The sequence below is a fragment of the Trachurus japonicus genome, chromosome 16 (assembly GCF_045865225.1).
Source record: "Trachurus japonicus isolate A0001 chromosome 16, Traja_1.0".
Classification (NCBI taxonomy): Eukaryota; Metazoa; Chordata; class Actinopteri; order Carangiformes; family Carangidae; genus Trachurus; species Trachurus japonicus.
In genome coordinates this window covers 27545349-27568273 of record NC_140922.1, presented here as the reverse complement: position 1 = coordinate 27568273, position 22925 = coordinate 27545349, and the positions used below count along the sequence as shown (strand labels likewise).

Sequence of the window (22925 nt, the reverse complement as noted above, 5' to 3'; positions counted from 1 at the left end):
GTAAATTGTCTGCACTGCAGTTCATTAGTTGCAAAAACTACAATGAAAAAAAGAACAATAAAGAATAAGAAACAGAATTTAACTGCACCACGGCTGGTAGCAAACACATGAACGTCCATTAACAGTTGTATTTCATTGTCCATGTTGATTTCATCAGCAGCAGTCGAGGCTGATCGGACCCAATCAGGGGGCGAGCATGAGACCATGAGGTCTACGTTTTCATCCATTCAGACAATACAACACGAGCCAGCAGTGAAAACTCCAGAGTCGTGGGGACAGAAGGCAAAACTGTGTCGGTGTGGACGTCGCCTGAGACTCAAGGTGAGCAGAGAGGAGTTTTATTGAATTAATTATGTTTAACCATGTATTTATTAAATTAATGTTGTTTATTGCATCTTTTATGCAAAGAGATAAAAAGGATGCAACTTATTTTTAACTTTTTTAAAACTTTACTCTGTGTTTGGTCATTTCCGTGTTGTATTGTACTCTATAAGTTGTTTGTATTCCATACATTAAACCAGCCATGATAATAATCTAATAATGCAGTGAATTATGAATATAACATACCGGTATATGAATATTCTAATATTCTAATAATATGTATTTTTTAAAGTATTTTTGTAGGCTTTTCGCCTTTAATTGAGGACAGTAGAGATCAATGTAGAGATCGACAGGAAATGGGGAGGCAGAGAGAGGGGGAATGACATGCAGCAAAGGGCACACCAGGGGATTCGAACCAGGGCCAAGTGTGGCGATGACTATAGCCTCTGCATACAGGGCGCCTGCTCAACCCAGTCAGCTAAACAGTGCCTCGTACAAATATTCTTAAGAACTTATAAAAACAAGTATCTATTGATATATTATTGTTTATTTAAATGGAGGATGTGAATACTGTCATCCACTTAAAATGAATTATGTTATATTATTCTTATATTATGAATTATTACTCTGCTTTTGTCAATAAAACTCTTTTTTTTTCATTTTTGAAAAGTATTTATCTGCAAAACAAACTAATATTTCTCCAAGTTGATGGAGGTTAATTATCAATACCAATGCTGGTGCAGAATGTGAATAGTGTACAGCACAATGTCTGACATTGCTGTGATTGTAAACGGTGGAGGGTTTTTACAGTTTTTCTCAGTTGCTAAAACACTAAACCCTGTTGTCTGAACCAAATTCTCAGTTGCCTGAACCCACTGATTGAATCAGTCACTCTTTTGGCAAAACCATCAGCACTTTTCACCTGTTTAGACACATCTCACCAACACATTTTCATTGTGATGCACCTGTGTTGCAAAATGCTGAGCACAGGTGGCAAAAGTCAAACACAAGTAAAGCACAAGTTTCACCAGTTGAACACAACAACTCAAAATTGATAACACTTATGTCCAATGATGTGAGGGCACATATACTGTAAGCCAGTTCAGGATGAAGTCCTGTGGCCTGATCCAGTACAGAGAAATGATGCAGTGGCTGAGTTGTGCACTTCTCATTTCTATACTTTTGTACTTTATTTTTACATAGGCTTACTGCATGCAAGTGCTAAATGCACAAGATTTCTGTTTGTCTTTGTACTGTACAAGTGCTACGTGTAAATGCACAAGATTTCTGGTTTTTGTACTTTTTTTTTTTTTTTTTACAGTACTATGTACAAGTGCTAAATGCACAGGTTTTTTGTTTTGCAAGAGGAGAAGATGAGAGACACAGGGTGAAGGAAGAAAGGATGAGGGAGGGAGGGAGGGATGAACTGGGAAGAAAAAATAAGAAGGAAGGAAAAGGGATGAAATGGATGGATGTGAAATGGATGTGGAGAGGGAAGGAGGAGGGTGAAAGAAAGGGAAGGAGAGAAGTGCTACAGTGTAAATGCACAGGTTTTTTGTTTTGCAACATGCATTTAGCCTACAGTGAAGGAGAAACATTTATTTCTACAGCTTCATGTGCTGAGCGTTGTGTTTTCTATTTGTCTATGTAGTGTTTAGTGGCTGCTCAGTAGTGTTTTTAATTTTGATTGACTCGGGGCACGATTTGACAACAGAGTTCAGTTTTGGGCACAGATTGAACTGTTTAGAGGTGAAAGTTTGGTTTTGCAAGAAGAGTCTGAGGTTTTGTGAATGTAGCTTGAAAATTGGGGTTTGTGTTCACAGTTTAGAGAAAATGAGAGAAGCTTTCGAGAAATGTGTCTTAGCAATCGAGAAAAACTGTAAAGGGAAACGACTTTGACAATGTATTTAAGCTGATTCAGACCAAGGCCGCTCAGAGACACAAAGATGGAGACTGTTTCCATGTAACTCCCTGAGGTTGCTGGACGTCCTCCCAGTGGACCAGACGCTGAAGTCCTCCCAAGGCCTTCAAGGTGCCAGCGTGCATTGTTGGTTTCATGCAGAGGAATGTGAGGGCATTCTGTCATTATTGTAGTACGATGATAAGTCACACAACACATAACAGTCTAATGTCAAAGTTCAAATGTGAAATTATTTCAACACAATCAACATTCAACATTTTTTTCTGTGATGATTTGATTTCAAGGCTGGAGAGAAGAAAAGAAGCTGGACTGATGCTGGGGCGGCGGCATGCAGGAAGCATTCTTTGGATGAAAACTGGAATATGGAATAAAGAGAGAGGTGAAGCACTCCAAAATAAAAAACTAAAATAGTATTCAATCTTCTTGGAAAATGTTTAGACTTCAATAATAACCAGTGCAGAATGAAAGCAATTTTTTTTTTGGAGCTTCTTTTTTATCCAGACGTTTTTAGTTGGTTCATATCTGAGTGTGACAAACACACTTTGATCATGTTCATTTAGTTTTTGTATTTTCTACAAGACGAATTAATTTCATCCCTACACTTAAAAAGTTCATGTTTCTAAAAGATAATAATGCAAAGGAGTTGTGAGAGTGATTGAATTTAATAGAACAACTCAAAAATGAAAAGAAAACTGTTAATAGCATGAAAAACACTGGCTGATCAAGGTTTTAGTATTTGTCTAAATCAAGAGCCTCATACTGACCTCAGTGTAAAATGTGATTCCCTGTAGTTTCCCAGTAACCATGGTGAGATGGAGGATGGGAAGCAGCATTCCTTTAGGAAGCGGGATGGAAAGCTCTCGCCACAGAGAGACGATTGTTTATTCAATGCAGAATGAGGCCGAGCTTTTGAAAAGAGGAAGGAAGAGGAGAAATATAAGGAAGAAGAAAAAGAAAAAGAAAAGAAAGTGTTAAAAAGAGTTTAGGAGCAACGGGGGGAAGAATGATAGTGATAGCGTGTGTGTTAAAAGTGTGTGTGTGTGTGTGATGGGGTGGAGAGGCTGAGAGATGGTGAGAGTATAAGTGAATATCAGAGCAGCCTGTTTTTGGTTTCACATCAAGTTCTCTCACAGCTTGCCATCCTTAAGTAAAAAGCATATCTCCCTCTGCCAGCTCCTCAACCATTGAACTCTCTGGCAGGATTCAAGTCCCCGGGCTGTGACAGCTGTGGGCCCTGAAGTGGCGTTTCCCAGAGAGCCAGCCAAACATTCCTCACCGCTTTGTGACTTACAATGGGCACAATAACATCGGCAACAGCACAGCACTCAGCCGACGAGAGGAAGAGGAGAAGTGATGGCTTGTTTTCTGAGGGTCAATTATCTGGCCGGCTATATAGCTGCTGGTTTTTTTTTTTTTTTTTTGTATCTCCTCCACTTTCCCTTTTTCTTTTTTGGCTTGGGGAAGGCATCGCCTCACATTTGAGAAACATTATATGGTTTGAAATACAACACTTTCCACTTTGTAATGTGCTTTGGCAGTGCTGCCCACGCAATTGTGTAGGAGCTTAATTTCCATCCACTCTCTTCTTAAGTGCAGCTCAATTCATCTGGAGGGGATGTTAAGGCTTGCTCTGAGAGTTGAAAGAATACTACTTAATGAGCGCTGACAAAGACCAGCGCTGCAACAACACAACCTGATCTATAGAAGGAGACTTCAAACTCCTTCTCACTTTTTTTTTTTTTTTTTTTGCTTCTTCTTATTGCTTTGACTGGGTGTTATCCAGCAGCACACTCACACACATCCTGCCCCCCCACCCCCCAACACACACACACACACACTTCAGATCATATATCAAGCCAAAGCATATTTTCTTCCACTCTGACTGGCTTTGAAATGCAGGATGCATTATACCCCCCCCCCCCCACACACACACACACACACACACACACACACACACACACACACACACCTTAATGTGCGCAGTGTAAAAGCCTGTTTTGCTTGTTTCCTATTTCTCCTCTTCTCTCTGTGGGCCTGATCTCCTCGGATGACCCTCGTATCTCCGGTCTGATATTTAGGCCTCGGCTCATTAGAAGCAGTTTAGCCCTTCGTGCAGGATCCAGTCTTTAAACCTGCAGCGCACTAATTTGTCTACAGGTAACAGGTTTTTTTTTTTTTTTTTTTAGAAAGCACGAGGCAATTTATTAAGTCTAATTTAAAATGTCTGTCAGCAAAACGCTATGGGAGGTGGTAACTGGCTCAGTGGTGACAGCTCTGTGAGTGGAGAGTGTCATGGTAGAAAAGAGGATGCATAGAGTACAGCCATGGTTTTAAGATGCTCACCTGTTGCAGGAGGGGAGGGCTGGTATAGAAATGCACATTGCACATATATAAATAAGCTGATCGACCTGACCTGACCTGGTAGTGGACTTCATACACTCATGTGCATGTGTGTGCGTCTTGGATCTAAGCCTAAGGAAAGGATCTGCACTGTCAAAAGTGACTCCAAAATACTTGTGGGATCAACTTTCTAAAATTAACCTGTTCCTGGATGGATGGGGACATTTTTATTTCTCTGTCTGGCAGAAAGGAATCTTTGATGTGATTCTGGTTGTGACAGGGAGTGAGAAGTGAGAGGGGTTTTTAATTCCCACAAAGCCAAAAACAATGAGAAACTGTGTAGGGGCCTTAAAGAGCTCAATGACAGGCAGCAAACTGAACTGCTATAAAACTGAGTAACTCAACCTAAACTCAACAAAATACAAACCTGACCTGACTGAATGCACAGTGATGGCTGCTGTCAGTGTTAATGAGACCTGGCTGTGCAGCCCAGTGATGCAGCTGAGCTCAACACATCAACACAGGAGCTGAGAAAGTCTCAGCTTAAAGGGATAGTTCAACATTTTGGCAAATTGGCCCATTGCCAAGTTGTATCCGTTTGTATTTGTGTTGGAGTTATTTTCGAGGCAAATGCAGAGACTGCTTGCCGAAAAACTGCCCAAGACGGGAACGCGCATCAGCGGTTTTGCATGAATTTACCTCTAAAACAACTCTGTCTGGTAACGTTCTGTTATTATCTCATAGCGTGGTGAATGTGCAGGTCACAACTTGTCCACCAGAGCGTTTTGGAGTTGTTGGATTGTGTATTTGATGAGTTTGATGAGGGAAACCAAGAAATCCCATTAGCCTCCATAGCGTAGCTCTGAACAGCTCGCGGCTCTGCTCTGCCGTTCTAAAAATAGCTTGCACCGACAATTAAAGGTAACAAACCTTCTCCTAAGACCATAGGGATTAAGGCAATGGGCCAATTTGCCAAAATGTTGATCTATCCCTTTAAAGCAAATATACACTGATGCAGACACGGAAACATTGAATGGGCACAGACTTTTAAACAAAATGGAGAAAAAGCTCCAATGGTTTTTCTCCATGATGGGTCTTTTAACAAGTTACTGCTAATTGGTGCATCAGTGGTGGATGCAGCAGAAAACAACTGTCCGTATGGAAAATATGTCCTACTAAGGAGTAATGCAATAAGAATCTATTTCTATGCTTCTTTTGTTTCAATCAAGCTGGTAGGAATGAACTCTGTGTGTGATAAAGTGTTAGTACATTTATCTTTCCTTCCACATTTGCTGAAGTGTTTTTCTGGAGTAAATTCATTTTGATGATGGTTCTCAGCATGGAGAACATCACCAACAGGTTCATGTTGTGATTTTTTCCCCCTCCTTGCTGCCTGAGAAATCCTGTTTTGACAGGGGTGTGAACAGCAGTTTGTGTTGCAGAATGATGGAGAACAAAAGTATTGCACCATCCTTAAAAAACGGATCCAAATTCTTTCTTTATTTTATTTGATTTTATTTAATTTCCTGACAATTTCTCAGCTGTTGAAATGATTTATTCCACTGAAGGTGCTCCAACTTTCCAACAAAATATCAAGAGCAAATGGCTGCGGTGAGAAGATGAAGAGAAAATAATCTTGTTCTCCAGACATGCACCAAAATGAACCCACACATTCCCACCTTTGTTCTCTACAGTAAAAAAAAAAAAAAATCACGTCTGCCTTAACTTCCACCTCCCACCAAGGCCCCGACGAACATGCGAGGCAGAGGTCGGACGTATTTGAGGAAAGAGGTCGTTTTTAGCTGAACTCTTGGTGGAAAATCAGCCTAGTGTGTGTGTGCCACTGTGGTTGGCAGCTGCATGGGAGAGTGCAGTCACTTTCTCAATTGGAAATAATGCCCTTGCTTTGCACAATGTCAGACTTGCACTGTTGAAACCCTGCGAGGCACCTGACTATGCAGAAAATAAACAGGACTTCTTTTTATATAACCCCACATACCTAAAATAGCTTTGCCACTCCACAGTATGATGCAAAATCGTCTTTACACAGAAACACTGCACTGCAGTAAAGGGAAAAAAAGGGGGGGAATAACACCTTAGTGCTTATTAACAAATTAAATATAACCTCTTAAATTATGCAGTGAGTGTGAGGCCCTCTCTTTACAGCTCTGTGTGTGTGTGTGTGTGTGTGTGTGTGTGTGTGTGTGTGTGTGTGTGTGTGTGCTGCCAGCCTGTTCCTCCCCACTGTTGTGCAAACTGGCATAAGGATCCATCAACGCTGACATGGACCTGCACGGGCATCTGTGCTGGTTATCTGGCCAGGAGTGTGTACACGACACTGTGTATGTGTGTCCGAGTATACAATGTGCCCGTGTGTGTGTGTTTGTGTGTGTGCGTGGCCTCTCCTTTTCAGCTGGTTGGTGGCAGCGCTGAGCAGGACCAGCTGGCTGGCTGTACAGGGCACCACTGTGCCCTCTGACCCCCAGCTGGTGGGGGATCTGGGCCGACAGGGCACGGCCATAAATCCACGGACACAGAGCATGTGGAGGCATTCAGGAGGCAAACACATCACCTGCTGCCTGCTGGCACACACCGCCTCCCACGCCGCCATCCTCCTCCTCCACCACAACGCCTTTGCTCTCTGTCAAGAGCAAATTGTTCCCATGGAAATAAGAGAGAAACAGAGCGCTTTTATTAAACGGGAGAGTTTTAAACACCAGAGGTCAGATTGTCAGGCGGCGTTTTATGGCAATTTTATACACGTACATTCATCCAATATCTGCTGCAGGTCGAGAAAGGTAGCCCAGACACACACATACATACACAAACACTGGCCAGGAGCATTTACCAGCTCCCTCTGGAGTATCCTGAAGTGTTCTCAGGCCCCAGGAGATATACAGCCTCCTCAGTGTGCTCTGGAGGCCCATGCCAGTTGGATGTGCCCAGAAAAACCTTCAGTGAGGTCGCCCAGAACATCTCCACTGGCTCCGTTCAACAGCGGCTCTGTTCGGACGCCAGCTTACAGAGTAAACCCATTCACAACGCTTGTATTCTCCATCGTATTACTTTGGTTACAGCCCAAAAGCTCATGACCACAGCGCAGACCTCCGGCTCTACCACAGCGGCCTGTTACAACACCTGCATTACTGCGCTCGATCCGGTTGAAGCAGCGTTTCACTCTCCGACCCGATGGGGAGCAATAATCCAGCATTTCTCTGGCAGGGGAGCGCGGCCTCAGACCTGAAGGTGCTGACTCTCATCCCAGCTGCTTCACAGTCAGCTGCAAACCGTCCCAGTGCACACTGAAGGTCGCAGTCTGACAGAGCCAGAGGCTTCATCACTTTTAATGTCGTATCCCCCGAAAGATCCTTTGTTCCCCACCGTGAAACCACGACACATAAACGAGCGAACGAGGCCGTAATCCATAGGAATACTCCCCAGGAAAGAAAAAGAAGAATCCAACTGAGAGCGAAGGAACAAATGAGCAAACACCCCCCATGACTCACACTTCTATTAGTCAGATGTGTCACATACAAAATCAAGACTCTGCTGATTGGATTTTGATGAAACTTAAGATAATGATGCGACTCACCACAGGAACTCCACTACTCTCTAATTCAGTGTTATTTCAAACACTAGAGAATCCATTTTGTTTGAAAACATGTAGAAATGATGCATGAAGATGGAAAAACGACGGTGCCTGAAAGGAATGGAAAAGTAAACCAACACAACTCTGTGTAAAAATAGACCGTGCGGTACTACAGTACAGTAAATGTGCTTGACTGGAGGATGAAGATATTGAGACCAGAGGCAGAGAAGTCCTCTCCATTGACTCCAGTGAGAAGACAGGAGCAGCTTAGAGTGTGTGTATTAGTGTGCATATGCATGTTTGTGTGAAAGAGTACTGTACAGCATGTATGCATCCTTAAAGGAGAATTCTGGTCATTTTCTAAGTAACGCTCTACAGCTCTACAGGTCCCAGAATACAGGAATAGGAAAAAAATCAGAGAAAAATATGTGCAGACTGAACCTAGCTCTCCTCCTGCTAGCTGTACTACACTGCAGTTAAATACAGTAAAGGGGGCAGTTCTTCAAACCGCGACTTTGGCATCTATATAATGATTTTGGATGGGAAAAAATGCATCAATGTGAATATAACTTGCTTTTTTTCCCCATCCAAAATCTTTTTTTCCCCTCTTAAATCCATGTTCCTTGCGTTTTTGTCTTTGTTGATATGGAAACAGTCCCGAGCTCGACAATCGACTAGTAAAGTCTACGCAGGAAGCTAGAGTAAACAGAGGTACGTGATAAAAACACACACGTTAACACTGCTCTCTCATATTAACAGAGTTATGCACACTCAGTGTTGTGTGGTAAGGAACAGGTGGATGTTGCAAATAAAAGCATGTGTAGTGATATTTTGAGCATTATAGAGGCCAAAGTCGCCGTAGAAGAACTGCCCCCATTACTTTGCTGTTTAACTGCAGTTCAAGACTAAAATCTTACATTCAGGGAAATATTAAACAATCTGAACTCTGTATTCATGGACTGCATTGCACAGCTGCAGCACTGAGCCGTTTCATCAGGCCACTCAGTTTTAAATTGTAAGAGAGAGCTCCGGCTGGCACAACTGTAAAGTCACAGGTACAACAACATTCATGATGAATGTCAGGTATAAAAAATAAAATAAAATAAACTAGTTGTAACTTCAGAAACCAGACTGATGTTCTAATTTATTCATTCACACGCTGTAGGCATCCAGTAACGTCTGTCACAACTTTAATTTTCAATTTTAGTTTTTGTTTGGTAAGAAAGGGGTCGTTCTGCACCGTCAATAATCAGTTTCCCATGGTTGTTAATAATATTTCAGTCAGGCGAGACTCTGGGTATTAGAATAGAAAAGAAAACGTACCTGTAATAGCCTCCAGCCCCCCCACGACCCTGCACGGATTATCAGTGGAAGGATGGAAAGTCTTCCTGATTGAACTTACTGTACACTGAGCCTCATTGAGTTTGTCATTGTGGAAACTTAGAGTTTTCTCATGCAGACATCCTTGATCCGATGCTCTGACCTGTGATAGCAAAAAAAAGAAAAAAAAGAAGAGCAGCTTTATAATTAATGATGAATTTTGGCTCCTCCCACTAACCGATCAATGCTGATGATAACAGTATCTGTGTTGAGGCAGTGAAAAAAGTATTCTACAACTCAACATGATCTTTGAACATTTAAAAGTTTCAACACACACTGATGGTACAAAGCTTCCTCTTTTTGTGTTGGCCAAGAAGACACCTGGAACACACACTCACTCACGCACTCACGCACACACTCACGCACACACAGACACACACAGTATTTAGGTGCAGGAACGCACAGCAGCACTTAAGTCAACAGAGTGGGTGACAGGGAGATGGGCTATTGCCCACTAGCTCAGAGTCATTCAGTCTAGACTCCAGATGTTGGCAGAACATAACCCAGCACACACCCACCTACTCACCCACCTACACACACACACACACACACACACACACACACACACACACACACACACACACACACACACACACACACCAGCAGAGCCTGTCTTCACAAGGCAGCACCCCTGCCAGATGTCACTGTGTGTTGATAGACTCTCACCACTGCTGGAGATCAGTGTATGTGGGAGTGTTTGTATTTGTCTGCGTGTGTGTGTGTCTCTTTCTCTTTCTGTGTGTGTAAGTGCACACATTCTTTGTGTTACCACACTTCTGTCTATTCAAATGTCTTCCTGCATGTTTGTGTGTGTGTACAGCAGCGTCTTGGAGCAGCTTGGGAACAGTGGTGCCACGCAGCAGGAGTCGGTGCAGACAGAGCTGCTCTCTTTGACGAGGTGCTAAATGTTTGCTGTTCTCTTGAATGTCTAATTTGATGCCATAACATGTGCACGTCGTCAGCTCCTGAGTTATGACTGTGAATGGCAAACTGGAGAAGACTTTGTGTGGTGTGTGTGCTGTCATTACAAAAGGCCTCATATTGCAAACATTCACGACTTTAAGCAGCGACACAGCAGGAAACTGTGAACTGGCTGACAGTGACTGAGAGGAAGTGGGCTGCTATGACTCTTAGATGGACATGTTTGATTGTTTGCACTGAGGAGTAGAGACATATCTAACTGCTAGCATCTTCACTTATCATGCACAAAGGCTGTCATCTGAATGCAAGTGTGAAATGTGCATCTTATTTTAGACTACTACTGTCCCAATTGTATCATACATAACAAGTTGTGTCACATTTTCCTTTCTCTAGAGAAGATCATAAAACATATGACATCTGCATGATTATGCAGTATAGTGCAAAAAGACAACAAATTGTAAAACTCAGTTTCAGAACAATAGTGCAGTATTTTAGGAAATAGACTGAAACTATTACTCAATTAATCAAGTAGCTGATTGACAGAAAATTAACTGGTGTTTTGGTCAAGTCATCACCTTGGTTTGTTGAAATGTGCTTCCTAAGGTGTAGCAATGTTAAAATGCACTTGTTTTTGTCCATCCAGATTAAAGCAGAAGTAAGCGATATTTTTGTGTTAATATAAGTCTTAAATAGTTATATCTTCCGACAGCAATCACTTACATAGAGTGTTTGGACCGAAACACGGGTCTGTCAGTCACTCTGCTCTGCTCTCAGCCGAGGAGAAAACTTTTCTCGTATCCTACAATTTTTATCCAATGAGGAGAGAGAACGGCATGAAGGGCTGTGTGTGCAGCCAAGGGATGCACCTGAATGTGGTGACGTAGGGACGAGGACTGTTATGGTGCGTTCAAGGCAACTCATAACTCGTGTTTTTCCGACCTGTGAAGTGGTACCAGTTCGAGTTCACGGGTCGGAAGTTACGAGTGGCCGTTATAGTGACTTTCACAGGTAAAACAGGTCGGAAAAACACGAGTGGGTTGCCTGGAACGCTACAAAGTCGTAAGCTGTGACTTGAAGCTGTAATTTACGGTTTCAAAAGCCTGCCTGGAACGCAGCATTAGCCAAAACGACCGGATCGCTTACTTCTGCTTTAAGAGACATTGCTTTATTTCTGTAATTCATACACAGACAAATATGAAAAAAATAAGCAGGAAACATTGTGCCCCTAGAGAGACAATAAGCCTCCGCAGAGGCACAATGATCCCAACCCATCCATCCATCCAGCTGTACATTCATCCTTACAGAATACGATATCAAACACAAATTTTAATTTTTCAAATCCCTTTTTGTTTCTGTTAAAATGACTAAATATTCATGGGGAGAGAGTTTTATGTTTGATCGACTCACTGCTACTGTAAATTGACCGTGAACAAGATGTTCGCCACCAAAGGCAAACCGGACCGTCCGTGTTTTTGGACAATGACTGATAACGGTGTCAAGTGGAGACATGAAGGATCACACCTGCATCTGCAGCCATGGTGACCTAACAACACACAACCAGCCAGGCATACCCACACACACACTCACACACACATACACTTAGATACACATATCACAAGAGCGCAGGAGGTGTTGTTGTCTGGGCTCCGCTGCAGTCCATCTGTTGTCCAGTCAGGAGGTGAACTTGAGGAGGAAACTCCTAGTATAGCTCATGTCCAACAACAGGGGGTGAAGTGTGTGTGTGTGTGTGTGTGTGTGTGATGGCCGAGAGGAGAGCCGCACACAGAGACCTGAACCCGAACTCGGGCCTCGCTCGCTAACTTTGCCTAGTTGTGACTTTGTCTGGTTTTGACCTAGTTCCTACTTTCCTGAACAGGTGGTGTGAAACAAGCTCAAACTCAGTGATGAGCGTTTCTCAATTAGTTTATTTATACATCAACATCTTAATGAGAAACACAGGCTGATGCCAGGCCACAAAGTCCTTGAGTGTGTTATAAACTGTATCTCTCATGCTGAAGCAGAAAGTCAAGACACCTTCACCACTTAACCCAGTGTGAATAGAGGGGGTGTAAGGGAAGTGTCAAAGGTCGATGACCTGACTGGAGTGCGTAGACTCTCCGGTCCATTGAGAAGCTCTCAGAGGATCACAATAGCAATTGATTGGGTCTTAAAGTGACGTTCACAACAAGACGCTGAAAGGCCGAAAGTATGTGAAGAATGCAGGGTCACTCCCTGCAGGAGTTAGAGCTGGTCCCTGCTCTGCATTTAGCTGCCTCCAAAAAACAACAACAAAAACACAAAAAACCATAAGGATGCATATAAAGCACCATCTGCACATGGCAGATATGATCGATTTGCCTTTTTGTGTTCATTATTCTTTATTTGTTACCATGGAGTGTGACTGCAGCACAACGCCTGCATGGTTTGTGTGATAAACCTACACTCGGATAAAAATGTTCACACGCAACATAGAAAATGAGTTAATTCACATCATTTGAATAGTTTGTGTCAGCACAAACAGTGTGATGACACTGCTCAGTCACCTGAACTCTCATTATACAACAACAGGTACAATCCTCTGACCTCTACTAATGATGCTCCCCCACTAAGGCTTGATTCCTTTGACGAAAACTGGCCCTGAGATATTAAAGGAATAGTTCACCAAAAAATGAAATTCAGTCATTAGTGACTCACCCTCATGCTGATGAATACTCTGGAGTAGTTTTTTATTCCTCAAAGTGCATCTGGAGACCAGGGAGGCCAGTTCATAGTCCAACAAAAACTTTACATGAGAGTCAATAGGGCCCGACACAAAAACGTCCATGAAACTACACAAAAAACAATATTCCTCCACACTGCTCGTCCGCTGCAATCCAAGTGTCCTGAAGAGATATAGTCCAGAGTTTACTTCAAACTACATTTTTACAGCCTAAACAGTCCTGTATTGGATTTGCCTGGTGTGCTCTTGCGTTGCCGTGATGCACGCGGACGTGACCAGACTTGCCTAAATGACGTTGTTTCCAGTAAACTCTGGACTATATCCCTTCAGGACGCTTGGATTGCAGTGGACGAGCAGTGTGGAGGAATATTAAATGGGTTTTTGTGTAGTTTTATGGATGTTTTTGTGTCGGGCCCTATTGACTCTCATATAAAGTTTTCGTTGGACTACGAACCGGCCTCCCGGGTCTCCAGATGTTCTTTGAGGATTAAAAAACTACTCCAGAGTATTCATCAGCATGAGGGTGTGTCAACAATGACAAGTAAGCAGGTAAGACGTAAAATACTGAGAAAAAAGGACAACAAAACACAAAGAGGTCTCTCCAGAAGTCCAAACCGAAAGCTCCAACAAAAAAGCGTCAACAGGCCCAAATCCTGGTCATCACAAAAACTAGAAGCAAACACAAAAAACACAAAAGACGAAAAAACCAAGAGCTCACTGGATCAGGATCACGAAGGAGGAACTCACTGGTGGGGCCGACCGTACGAAGTTGACAAGACGAACTGGCAAACACAAGAGGGAACACGCAGACTAAACAAGACACAACGAACAGGGCAGGAAGAAGACACAATTTCCAAAATAAAACAGAAACAACAAAGCAACTGTCAGATGAAAATACTTCTGGTCCAATTCCAACTTTTGGGAAATGAATCTAACTCTCTACATGCTTGTCTCACCCATGTCGATATCTTCTGGGACTGTAAAGTTCATTTTAAACATCACTAATCCAGACCCTGTGCCCCCTCCTCCTGCATTTACTCATCCTCACCAATTAATGAGTGAGTTAAAGCTGCCACACTGAAGCTCAGTCAGACCGATGATCTATGAAACAGCAACAACCACAGACGTCACCACTCAGGTGTCTACAGGAGCTGAGACAGACCTCATGCAGCTTCCCCTTGAATATACTGACGAGGAGCCGGTGGCACGATCGGACACATCACAGACCATCTGCTACCTGTCTCAGTCATCTTAGATTTATCAATGTTCAGCTCCAACCTCTCTGTCACAGGTCCCCAACGGTTGAAATGAGCTCTTTTTAAAGTCAGATCCTTGGTTCACAGTGTAAAAGCACTGATAGAGACTCGGACAAACCATAATAATCAGTCAGTCAGGCAAAACAGGAAGGGAGGAGTCCATTTTCTGTGTATAATAATGACATTGACCTGGGTGGATTTACATGATTTCTGATCTGATTTCTGGTCTGTTTCTGCAGGATCTGACAGAGCAGACTCGGTATCACTCAGTATGATCAGGTTCACCTTGGATGGAAACCTGGATATTCATATTAATAGAGAGAAGAAATGACTGAATGCCCCCGAACTCGCCTAATATGTAAATGAAGACACTCATTAGCATGGTAGCACCTGGTAATAATAACCAAAGCCTGAAACATAATGTTCTCAATTTCACATTGGATGCAACTGTATCGTTGCAGAGAATAAGAAGCATTGCAAACTCCCTAGCTACAGGATATATCAAGCTCAGTATTCATATTTTCAGCCTCCCTCATGTGATTTCTGTGCAGTATGAGGACAAAACACAGTAAATGAATAGTATATCCTTGTGTTAGGATCGGTTTTGACCTGAGTCTTAAATCAGCTGTAAAACACACTAAAACAATTATTTATCATCCCATTTGTTTCTCATCTCTTGGTTGCGTTGTCAGGCTTCCTTATCCATGAAAAGGTTGGTTTTGCACTTAAGATTTCAGTTTGAACTCTAATCATTGTTCTTATCGTTATAATCTGGTCAAAATTGACCCTAACACCACAAATGTCATAATTTTAACCACAGCATTTTAGAATTTTGTGAAAAAAAAGAAGTTTTATTTTGTTTAAATAGAGGTTCCTAACCACATCAAAAAGCCTTGATGCTATAAACAAATTTATGTGGTACTTTTATGCATTTAAAACCTGAAAACACCAGAGAAAGGATATACATGTATTTTGGTCGGAGTGAATCATATTTCCATTCAGTAAACTGTAAAAGCAGATGATAGGAGCTGCAGCTCATGGTTGAGATGGGACACCCCCTAAACTCAAAGTCATCTGTGCTCTATTGGTTTCACCCTTCATTTAATCCATCATCAACTCCTCTCCTCCTCCATGAGCCTTCTCCTCATCCTTCCATCTCATTAAATGATCCTCTCTGTCCTTGGTCTTCACCCTGTTTTTTCCCTCAATCTGCCTCCATCCTCCACCTCATCCTCTCTTCGTCTCCTCTCCTCTCTCTCCCCTCCAGCCTCTCTGGGCTGTGTCGACACATCTCACCTCCCCACCTTGTCTCCTTCCCATTAACTTTGGAGCAGATGGCAGGGCCCTGCTCTCTCTGTGTGAGCTTGACTGACAGGGGCTGGTCATCAACCTCCATAGACAACCAGTCATATGCCGTTCTGCCCCGTCTCTCCTCTCCATCATCCCGTCCTTTGACTCTCCTCTTCCACGTTCTCCTCCAAATCCCCTATTCCTCCTTACTTTAGTTTTTTCCTATCATTTCTTACTCTGCCTTCTTTTCTTCCTATAAATTGGCTTTTAAAGAAATAGATTATGTAACTCAGTTTGTCATAAAGATGCACAACATGGGACAGGGCTAACTTGTTGGAAACTAACCAGCATCTTAAATGCATTCATTAACATTTTACAGCTTGTGAAAACAACAAACAAGGCTTTTATGAAGTGCTACACTAGGGACTATTTCTTTTTTCTCACCAGGCATCAATCTAACTCTGCACGTTATCAAAAAAAATATTCCTCTAAGTGTCAGAAATGTAGCACAATGTGTGTGTAAGATAAGACGGCTGGCATCTATCAGGATGTGAAGTAAAGTCAGGCTCGAAACAAAACCATAGATCTGTAAAGAATCAATCCAATCAGTGTTCAATCACTTTGATCTGAGCTGACATTAGAAGTATAATGGCCTTGATATTATTTTTATTTCCTTTATTGCCCCTGCCCACCATGGCTTTACATGCACAACCAGCTTTGATAGATTATTATGTGCATATTGTGACTTCTGATCCTGTGTGGATGGATCAAATTTACTCAAAAATACCGCCATTGTCGTGCATTACAGTTATAATGCATATGAATAATGTATTTATCAACCTCTCTGAGTGTTTACACCAACATTTAATCTAATATTTGTAAAGGTATTCCAGTGTCTGCCAGGGGGTGTTCTGGCCTTGATCTGTGGATGAATGTATGAATGTTTATCTTGATAAAAAAAAAATAAAAAAAAGTGCTAGCAGCTGTCTGAGTCATCTGCTCACACTGAGGAGCCTCCATCAAAGACAGAGTTCTTCAGTATGTGAAGGGTTTTGTAAATTGTGGTGGAAATATTCTAAATATTACTGTAACTATTATTTCTCCAGCTTCAGTATGTTATATCCTATGTTTCTTTGGCTTTTCACACTACGTAGGTTGTTGATTTTTATGTGCACACTGCACAGATATCTGGAGTGGACAGTCTATTTATTTATTATGTTTTATTGTGTCTTTTATCTTCAGTATTTTTGCCTTTTTAGTATGTTTTATGGTTTTTATTTTACAGCACTTTGGAAACCTTTGTGTTTATTTAAATTGTGCTTTATAAATAAATGAATTGGATTGGATGTTGTATATGGCTTCATATATTTATTTCTATGAATAAAATGTATAAAATATAATATGATAGATAGATAGATAGATAGATAGATAGATAGATAGATAGATAGATAGATAGATAGATAGATAGATAGATAGATAGATAGATAGATAGATAGATAGATAGATAGATAGATAGATAGATAGATAGATAGATAGATACCCCTGATGTCCTCCTGACCTCGAGACCATGCAAGAGAAACACCTTCTTCCTGTCTCCTTCTCCTCTCCTCTCCTCTCCTCTCCTCTCCTCTCCTCTCCTCTCCTCTCCTCTCCTCTCCTCTCCTCTCCTCTCCTCTCCTCTCCTCTCCTCTCCTCTCCCTCTCCCTCTCCCTCTCCCTCTCCCTCTCCTCTCCTCTCCTCTCCTCTCCTGGTGACAGCTGTGGTGAGCAGGGGGGAGTCTTCAGCTGCTGATGACAGGCCAAAACCTCCACATCACCACTAAAATGGGGCTCAGGAAAGACTTTCGGCTCAATGTCAAATCTGCAGCGTTACAACAGGAACCTCACTGGTACAGTTTCATCACCAGGAAGCTAAAAAAGTTTTAAAAAATCACCCAGAGCAACTTCCTGCCTGGTCTCGGTGAAGGTGTTTGCAAAAAAATAAAATAAATAAATAAAAGCAGAAGGAGACACTTCCCACTTACATGACATGTATTCTTTTACGAGCGGTATTATTCAGCAGTGACTGATTGCAAAGTTGAATTGATTTCCCTTCTCTCTCTGGGGGAGAAGTGGGTCTCTGTCCCTCTGAAGACAGTAAACTGGCAACATAAATAGAGTGGCAGGATGGAGAGGAAATGAGCGAGGATCCATCTTCAGCGCACCGCAGAGAAACAGCTGTTTCAGGTCGCAGCCGAAGATAAGCCTCTTTATTTCTCTCTCTCCCTCTATCTCTCTTTCTCTCACTCTCTCTCTCAAATATTTGACACTCCACCCAACTGACTTTAATCAGTCTTTCACTGCTGTCGTTTCACTCTCTCCTTCTGATCTGTGGTTCCTTGTGCTCATCTACTCCTAACCTTCACAGTCCTGGGATGCTTTGTTCAGACACAGACATAGGCACAAGACATTGATGACTAACTTAAAGTTTCTAACTGAAACATCTGGGCAGTAGTTCAGGATAATCAGTGAAAATGACCTTGAATTAGATGTTTGTCTTGAACCTGTGCTGGTTATATGTGAGGCAGGTGAGTGGGGATCCAGTGGAAATAAATCTGAATTTCACTTTTTACATGTCATGTGCTCGATGTCTTCTGAATGAGGGTTTGCCAACATGTTCCTCACAACAATTTGATAAAATAATTACACTTTATGTCAATATTGCATTTAAAGTTTGTTGGCAAACTGAAGAAATGAAGTTCAGCCAATATTCATTCAGTTGCTATAGTTGTATATTTCTTGTCTGGCTTGATTTGTGGATCAATTGAATTAAAAAGTTAAAGTTTCTTGTTATTTCTACTCTAATGTGACCTCTATGCTTATATCTGGGTTTTCGGGAGGTGGAGTAGTAGTACAGTATGTGTGCTTGAGGAAGGGTACTTGTCTTCATTGGGGACAAGAACGTGTGGTTTATTTGAGTGCACATTGTGCACATATGAAGACCTCCTGGAGAATATACACAATGGATGCTGGGAAGTACTATGTTAGGAATCAAACTTTCATGTGTTACAGTTTTTTCTCAATTGCTAAGACACATTTCTTTAAATCTTCCACCCTTTTCTCTTAACTGTAAACACAAACCCACATTTTCAAACTACATTCATAAAACCTCTGACTCTTCCTGCAAAACCGAACTATTGCCTCAGAACAGTTCAAACTGTGCTCAAAACCGAACAAGATCAGACCCCGAGTTTCACTTTTACTGCCTGCAGCTTACCATTATGCAACACAAGTGCATCACAGTGCAAAATGTGTTTTAGTGGGTGAGAATAGGTTTGCAAGTTGTGTCTAACTAGATGAAAAGTGCTTAAGGTTCTGACAAAAGGGTGACCAATTCAATAAATGGGTTCAGGGCACTGAGTATTTGGTCCAGACAATAGGGATTAGTGAAAAACTGTAAGTGAGAGATCAGTGTTGTCGTTTTACAGTAATTTACTAGACATAAAATCTAGACCTGAATTAATAAGTTATTATAAATATAAGTTATTTTATGATATTAAAATGGGATCAACTTAAACTTAAAGTGACCCAATAAAGTTATTAAGAAGTTGAGTTGATTTAGTTGAACTAGTTGAGCTCAGTGCTGTAGCTGGGAGGCGCCTTGTTTTGTCCCACTCACTGTCTCGACTTGAAGGCAACTTTTCTTTTGCCCAAAGTTGAACTAGAACAACATTATGTCAGAGCTGAGATACACCAGATGTTGTAATATCTTCCTTGCTGCAGCGAATCCCTCCTCTCTCACTGATAACGTTGTGTGTCTGTACATGTGCTGGATTACACTATAGACGCTCGAGACATCTTATTCAGTGTGTGTGTGTGTGTGTGTGCGCAGCCAACACAATATATGTGTTAGTGTATGTGTGTTGACCCGAACTGTGGAGACCTCTAGACAGCTTATTCACAGCAGACAGATAGCAGCAGAAGTCTTATCTATCCTACCTTCTCTGATAGTGTATTGATGGGACAATCTGCCTCAGACTGCTGAATTCAGGAACAAAGGCACTGATAAATACGGTAGGAGAGGAGAGTGCAGAGGACTACAGGGGATTTAAGCCATTAAAAAAAAAAAAATCATCACTCCGTGCATTTGTGTTGTAAAGATGTAAAATAATAAAGCTCACCTTCAGGCTGAATTATAAGACACAAGGCTGCTACAGGAATAAAGAGGCGGGGAGGATGACTCAAAGCTGCTGTGTTTGGGTCAGATTAGGTCACTTGCAGCGTGTCAGAAAATAAAACACATGTCAGAGGTGAAATGAGAGCTCAGGACTTCACTTCTGCTTCACTTCGAGATACAGCGGCAGAGCACGGGGAGTGCGCAGTCAGAGCTCATGCAGGACGGCTAAACTAATGAAATAAGAAAGATGGAGACAAGGAAAAAGACTGCAGTTCCTTCAATGACCACTTGAGAGTGGCTCCAAAAGCAAATCAATGTCCACAGACTCTCATGTTACAGCTGCTCTGAATTACTAACACTTCAGTTGAGGCCCTGAACCCATTTATTGAATCAATCACTGTCTTAACGAAACCATAAACAAGTTTCAGCCCGTTGACACAAGTTCCAGATCTCACGTCACACAGGTTGTAGAAGTTCAACACGATCACAGCGCAGGTGAGGTTACTGTAAGAGTAATGGTTGAGGTTAGGCATTTGTTTTGGATGGTTATGGTTAGGGTAAGGGGCTAGGGAAAACATTATGTCAACGACTGCTGCACAAACATAAGTGTGTATGTGTGTGTGTTTGCTGAAGTTCTGAACCCAAACATTCAATATATTTTCTTTGCAGTGTATAATAAATGATGCAGTGGTGTTTTTATTTTGATTGGTTTGTGATTTTGAGCTCAGATAAAACTGTTTTAATGTGTGTGTCTGGTTTTGTAAGAAGAAGGTTTGTTGTTGAGTTTTGTGTCACAGCAGAAATGTGTTGTGGAAAAACTGCAGTGACCCTGGGTTGTGATGCCTTATGGGATATACTGTACTATGAGTCCACCAAATAGGCTATAATGATTGTCACTATACATTCAGACAGCTCTGCAGCTATATAGAGGAGTGTAAGGAGGATTAAGTGGTTATTAAAAAGTCAATAAATCAAATCCTAATGAAGCAACTACAAAAACTCTACACCATCTCATTTGAACTGACTTACAGCTTCGGGGGAGGGAGAAAAGAATGAGTTAGTGTTTTCATTGTGATGAATCCAATATACATTACTGAAAAGTGAATTATCACATTGATATGCAAGTCGTGTTTGAGTTTGAAAAAGTTTTTGTATTAAAACATTGGTCCATTAAAAGTTACTCCTCTCCATCCAGCCTGGTAATTCTGCTTGATGGAGTTGAAAAGTTTCTCTCTCGACCTTGGTCTCCTTTCAGATTCAATTTGAGTCTCAGTGATGTGTGTGTGTGTGTGTGCATGCATTCACTGTGTGGATGTGTGTGTGTGTTTATATGTGTGTGTGCAGGCTCTCTCTTTTCCTATTTGTATGTGCACTTACTTGTGTGTGTTCTTATGCACATAATATATATTTATATATGTGTATTGAAACCCATGCATGTGAATGCTATTATATTTGTGTGTGTGTGTGTGTGCGTGTGTGCGTGTGTGTGCCCGCATGTGTATGAGAGTTGAGTGCAATAATTCTCAGACGTCTTATGATTAATTTATGTCTTACCTGCCTTTTTACTGAATTACTTGGCGGGCCCGTGGGGGATTGTGCTGCACGCAATGCTGCAAATAACAGCTCAAATGAAAAAATGCAAATGCTCAGGCTCGATCCAGCACCAAATCCATAGGGACCCCTCACACACACACACACACACACACATGAACACAATCACACAAACAAACTCTGGCGCATGCACTTGCTCTTTTCTCTCTCCCTCTTTAACTTTCCATTTCCCTCTCTCTCTTTCTTGCTCTCTCCATCTATCTACTCCCTCTCTCCTTCTCTCTTTCTTGCTATGGGGAGAGGAAGCCGGATGAATATCAGCAGGGGTCAGAGAAATGCTTGCAGTGAATAACAGAGGCATAATAAACAGAGGCCTTCAGTCAAATTACGAGAGCTGCAGTTTCACACACACACACACACACACACACACACACGGAGCCTGAGACACACACACTCATACCCACACGCATACAAAGGAATCCAATCAATCAGCAAAGTTGCCTTATCTCCTGCATATGAAAATGGAACTTCAGAAATTAGCTCATTTATTTTGGACAATTAGGGTTATTGAAGTGTGACAGTGAAAATTTAGTGTTCACTGAGGCGTGCGCTCGGCAACAATAGCAGGGAGCCAATTGAGTGCGAGAAGCATTTAAAGCTGTAGTATTTACTTATCAATGTAACCGGCGCTCTGTGTTGCTCTCATTAAAGCCCCTTCCTCTGTGTTCCTTTATTTAGATAGGACGGAGACAGAGAGAGGAGGAGAGGAGAGGAGGAGAGCGGATCACAGACAGGAGCAGTCATCCCTGGTGCATATGATATTATATCCTGATCAAAACACACAAATGGAAAAAAAGAAAGAAGAAGAAGCATGCAGAGCTCTGAAAACTAGGTCCTATAGGCGTGAAATAAAGGAGCTCCTGTGAGTTTAATTTCTTGTAGTGATGAGGGTTGACTGCTGCTTTGTTGCTGAGTTCAACAGGGTCCTTGAATCTCACATGGGTGACTGTGCCCTAGCCAACCTGCAGAGAAAGCTCCACACCAATGTCGAAAAGTGATCAAAATACAGTGCCAACATTTTTAGAAATGTGTGTCCTGCAGAGCAGCTCTCTGCAAAGTCAGAAATAAAGAGTTTGGATTTAGTTTTCATTGTTCTTCAATAAGCTTCATTTGCTCCCTCAGTTGTTTTCCAGTCAGGGTTCAGTCCTCATGGCTTCTTTTTATGATGTTGTAACAAATTGCACATGTAACGTATCACACACATTTTTTTCTCTGGGTATCATACAGTATGCAGTCAAATTAAGAGATACTGCTGCATCATATTGCATAGTTGTAATCTAAAGAAATTATATGTTGTTGTTTTTTACCGTGATTAAATTGCATAAATACTGCTGGTGTATGTTTTCCTTTTATCCTGCACTATTTTATGGTCTTGGTTAAATAAGTTAAGTGAAGAACAATACACTGCTACAGTAAAATTTA

General features: G+C 41.8%; 1 long non-coding RNA gene across 1 annotated transcript; it reads left to right on the top strand.

Annotated features, from left to right (window-relative positions):
- The first annotated feature begins 201 nt into the window (after window positions 1-201).
- Window positions 202-2691, top strand: LOC146972549 (uncharacterized). The gene is made up of 3 exons (XR_015037874.1): window positions 202-321; window positions 2207-2389; window positions 2527-2691. It is a non-coding gene; the product is annotated as an uncharacterized LOC146972549 (long non-coding RNA).
- The last annotated feature ends 20234 nt before the right edge of the window (window positions 2692-22925 follow it).